At 38.8% G+C, this 5,335-nt stretch overlaps 1 long non-coding RNA gene across 1 annotated transcript; it reads right to left on the bottom strand.

Annotated features, from left to right (window-relative positions):
• Positions 1-212: 212 nt before the first annotated feature.
• Positions 213-2,570, bottom strand: LOC127596454 (uncharacterized). Its single transcript, XR_007961485.1, has 3 exons — positions 2,496-2,570; positions 698-775; positions 213-319 (listed from the first exon to the last, which is right to left on the bottom strand). It is a non-coding gene; the product is annotated as an uncharacterized LOC127596454 (long non-coding RNA).
• Positions 2,571-5,335: the final 2,765 nt, after the last annotated feature.

Here is a 5,335-nt window from a genome sequence, read left to right as displayed (position 1 = left end):
AGTTAACACTGTTCAGTTCTGTGGAACAGCAATATGGGGACATTCGAACACAGGCTCTCCAGAGTTAGGTTAAGACAAAAGTCATGTCACCTGAAACACACTCAGGTTTTTCAGGTCTGAAGAAATATGAGGACATGGCGACTGAAATCATGGAGAGTCCATGTTTCTGATTTATAACTTCTGTGTTTGTCAAAGAAAGCTGAAAACTCAAACCTAGTATATCATGATAAGAAGTAGTAACCTGTTGTAAGGATGAAGTGGATCTCTCACTCCATTCTTGGTTTCCAGAGGGTTCAGTCAGGTACCTGTCACTTGATGTCTGCAACATAACAACATTACAGTATCAAGAGTTTCAGCATTCATCATTCTGACCAGTTAAGAAATGAATAAACATTATTTCTCATTGAACATTGCTCACAGGAGAGTTTGGGAATAATGTACAACACTATAGTAAGTTAACACTGTTCAGCTCTGAGTAACAGCAATATGGGGACATTCGAACACAGGCTCTCCAGAGTTAGGTTAAGACAAAAGTCATGTCACCTGAAACACACTCGGGTTTTTCAGGTCTAAAGAAATATGAGGACATGACGACTGAAATCATGGAGAGTCCATGTTTCTGATTTATAACTTCTCCTGTGTTTGTCAAAGAAAGCTGAAAACTCAAACCTAGTATATCATGACAAGAAGTAGTAACCTGTTGTAAGGATGAAGTGGATCTCTCACTCCATTCTTGGTTTCCAGAGGGTTCAGTCAGGTACCTGTCACTTGATGTCTGCAACATAACAACATTACGGTGTCAAAAGTTTCAGCATTCTTCATTCTGACCAGTTAAGAAATGAATACATATTAATTATCATTGAACATTGCTCACGGGAGAGTTTGGGATGAATATACCACACTATAGAAAGTTAACACTGTTCAGTTCTGTGGAACAGCAATATGGGGACATTCGAACACAGGCTCTCCAGAGTTAGGTTAAGACAAAAGTCATGTCACCTGAAACACACTCAGGTTTTTCAGGTCTCAAGAAATATGAGGACATGACGACTGAAATCATGGAGAGTCTATGTTTCTGACTTATAACTTCTCCTGTGTTTGTCAAAGAAAGCTGAAAACTCAAACCTAGTATATCATGATAAGAAGTAGTAACCTGTTGTAAGAATGAAGTGGATATCTCACTCCATTCATGGTCTCCAGAGGGTTCAGTCAGGTCACTTGGTGTCTGCAACATAACATTACGGTGTCAAAATATTCAGCATTCTTCATTCTGACCAGTTAAGAAATGAATAAATATTAATTATCATTGAACATTGCTCACGGGAGAGTTTGGGATGAATATACCACACTATAGAAAGTTAACACTGTTCAGTTCTGTGGAACAGCAATATGGGGACATTCGAACACAGGCTCTCCAGAGTTAGGTTAAGACAAAAGTCATGTCACCTGAAACACACTCAGGTTTTTCAGGTCTCAAGAAATATGAGGACATGACGACTGAAATCATGGAGAGTCTATGTTTCTGACTTATAACTTCTCCTGTGTTTGTCAAAGAAAGCTGAAAACTCAAACCTAGTATATCATGATAAGAAGTAGTAACCTGTTGTAAGAATGAAGTGGATATCTCACTCCATTCATGGTCTCCAGAGGGTTCAGTCAGGTCACTTGGTGTCTGCAACATAACATTACGGTGTCAAAATATTCAGCATTCTTCATTCTGACCAGTTAAGAAATGAATAAATATTAATTATCATTGAACATTGCTCACGGGAGAGTTTGGGATGAATATACCACACTATAGAAAGTTAACACTGTTCAGTTCTGTGGAACAGCAATATGGGGACATTCGAACACAGGCTCTCCAGAGTTAGGTTAAGACAAAAGTCATGTCACCTGAAACACACTCAGGTTTTTCAGGTCTCAAGAAATATGAGGACATGACGACTGAAATCATGGAGAGTCTATGTTTCTGACTTATAACTTCTCCTGTGTTTGTCAAAGAAAGCTGAAAACTCAAACCTAGTATATCATGATAAGAAGTAGTAACCTGTTGTAAGAATGAAGTGGATATCTCACTCCATTCATGGTCTCCAGAGGGTTCAGTCAGGTCACTTGGAGTCTGCAACATAACATTACGGTGTCAAAATATTCAGCATTCTTCATTCTGACCATTTAAGAAATGAATAAACATTAATTATCATTGAACATTGCTCACGGGAGAGTTTGGGATGAATATACCACACTATAGAAAGTTAACACTGTTCAGTTCTGTGGTACAGCAATATGGGGACATTCGAACGCAGGCTCACCAGATGTTAGGTTAAGGCAAAAGTCATGTCACCTGAAACACACTCGGGTTTTTCAGGTCTAAAGAAATATGAGGACATGACGACTGGAATCATGGAGAGTCCATGTTTCTGATTTATAACTTCTCCTGTGTTTGTCAAAGAAAGCTGAAAACTCAAACCTAGTATATCATGATAAGAAGTAGTAACCTGTTGTAAGGATGAAGTGGAGCTCTCACTCCCTTCTTGGTCTCCAGAAGGTTCAGTCAAGATCCCGTCACTTGGTGTCTGCAACATAACACCATTACGGTGCCATTACGGGACATTCGAACACAGGCTCTCCAGTGTTAAGTCCAGACAAAAGTCATTTCACCTGATCACACTCAGGTTTTTCAGCAACATTACAGTATCAGAAATATTCTAAAAAGTATTCTACAGTAACTGGGAAGTATGAGGGCATGACTGAAATCATGAAAATCAACATTATAGCAACCATCGAGTGTCAGAAATATGTCGTAGTTACATGACTTTTGAATAAATTAAACTTCATACACAGCACAAGCCGGCTCTTTATGGTAGTTACCACTGTACAGCTCTTATAGCTAACAATTTCAGGACAACAGACATGACTGAGTTCAAATAATAAAGACAACACCCGAAACATATTCTTTCAGACTAAAACAATATAATTCCGGTGACCATTCGTTGTTTTCAACTAAGTAGAGACTTTTGATGGGCAGTACAAATTGCTGATAAAAATGTGGATTTGTCAAACAGCTACCACAGCCTTCTTCAATCAGGTGAAATAAGCATTATGAAGGAAGTTTAAAGGCATCTAATTTTCCTCGACTATTACGGATGGTATGCGTTTTTATGAATTGTGATATTTGGTGAAGCACAATATTTTAACAGAAGCCGAATAATTTCTATTTCTATTTTTTCATTCCAAGATATTCCTAGTTCTACATGGCAATACAATATTCTCAATAATTGAATGATAATGGCTGCTAAACATTTTCTTCAAAAGTACTTCAATTATTTTTGCTCCAATATGATCAATGGCATAAAAAATATGCTGTTTATTGTGACATTTTTGGGGTAAATACAATGTACGAATAAAATCTGTCACTGTGACAGGCTTTGGTTGCAGCTCTTGTCATGTGCTTGCGGTAGCCATAAGAATTAGATAGCAGGTAGATTGATAGCATACCTTTATAATCATTGATCCACTGGGCTTTCAAACAAGGCTTGTTGACTCCAGATAAAAGGAGCAGCCTCCGATTCAGGGCTCAGTCTGGTTCTTCTTTGTGACATTATCACCACCAGTAAACATCTACAATGGAAAGTGAGAAGAAGTCAGCCAGACAAGCAAGCACAATATTATGGCAGCACTTATTTTGGCTCAAAAAGTACTGAGCCAAAGGAATATTATTTTCTTCCTCAAAAATACAAAAATTCATTTCATCAAACATTTGCTGGTCAGACTAATAGATTCGGGCAAACCATTTGTCAGGCAGATAACAATGTAAAATTAAAATAGAGTAACACAATATTGTCTTGACCAAATGTACCAACAAAGCTGAATTCTGCTATAATTTCATTGCAAACGTTTGTTTGTTTTTTTCATTGAAACGGTGTACAATTGAATCAGCACAAGAATAAACAGTGTAAATACACCGGGCTTAGCGTAAATGCTAGAAGTGCCTGGCCCACTTTCATTAGGCTACCTGTACTAACTAATTTAAATTAACTGCAATCGAATAAAACAAATACTGCACTGAAATAAACATATGGTACCAAAACCAAGTTCCACAGACTGTGTTGTTAAAGATTTAGAAAAGTTTTCCAGAACCTTGCCTGCAGGACATGTCCACATTACTTTTACTGGAAGCTTATTAGCATGCTAACGATCGAGCTAGCTAGCTAGCTAGCTGTCTTATTGAATGATATTACCTTTGGTGGGCACTGTTAAACACGGTTATATTGAACAACTTCTATGTTACGGTAAGATAAACGAAAAGGAATTGCTTACCCGATGGTCATCCACGCGTGGTCGTGTTTGAGAGTAGGATTGTCTGGCTGCTTCACATGTTGGATTTTGTGTGACTGCTAATTGATGTGACTTATCAGGACGAGGGCGGGGAAAATGTGTGAGTCAGTCCGAAAAAGATGACATTTGAGGTCCTGCACAATGACGTCACTGAAAGTGTGTTAAAAGTGTGTTAAGTACCGAAGTTGGCCACTAGTTTTCCAAATGAAAAGTGAGTCGAAAGTTAAACACACTTAAACACACAATTTCTGAAAATTGTGCTCTTTCAGGACATCACTTATTTTTAGTGTGGGAGTATCCTCGTGAGCTCTAGAGTAGTGTAGACTGCGTGGAAATATGAGGACGCGAAAAATGTCCTCATTTTTCCACAGGTCCTCATTGTGAAGGTGTGTTATCATAAAATTGTCCTGAGATGTCATGAATACAAACGCACACACACACACACACACACACACACACACACACACACACACACACACACACACACACACACATCAAAGAAACTCACCTTGCCGGCCAAACATTCCACACCAACAAGTGAGCACTTTGAACGCGGCGCCATGCAGCCTTCTCCAACACTGGGAAGTCTATATGGACATCATCACAGTTCTCGCTGCCAATCTGACCACATCTCAAGGCTGACCCTGTCGAACTGCTGTCAAATGCAATGGGAACATGAATTAATTTGGTTGAGCCTGGCCTCTTTTAAATCATAATGCATTGGTTATGGGGTCAAATCACATCAATTCAATACCAGTTCAACGGTTGTCAATTTTTCTGTTCTTATTTTTATGTTTTCACACATATTATGTCGGGATTTCAAACCCACCCAAAAAAACTGCCACTGTCCTGCATAACCATTGCGCCCCCCCCCCCCATCCCCCACCCAAAGAGTATTGGATTCCCTGCTTTATTATATTGCTCACATGTGCTTTGATTTAGTGGATACCACTGAACAAGAAGCCAGACTGCTTTTAACAACAGATCATATTACATAAAA

This window comes from Hippocampus zosterae, chromosome 2 (genome assembly GCF_025434085.1).
Source record: "Hippocampus zosterae strain Florida chromosome 2, ASM2543408v3, whole genome shotgun sequence".
In the NCBI taxonomy this organism is placed as follows: domain Eukaryota; kingdom Metazoa; phylum Chordata; class Actinopteri; order Syngnathiformes; family Syngnathidae; genus Hippocampus; species Hippocampus zosterae.
The sequence above is the reverse complement of the archived record's forward strand: the minus strand, read 5'-3'. Positions and strand labels throughout refer to the sequence as shown.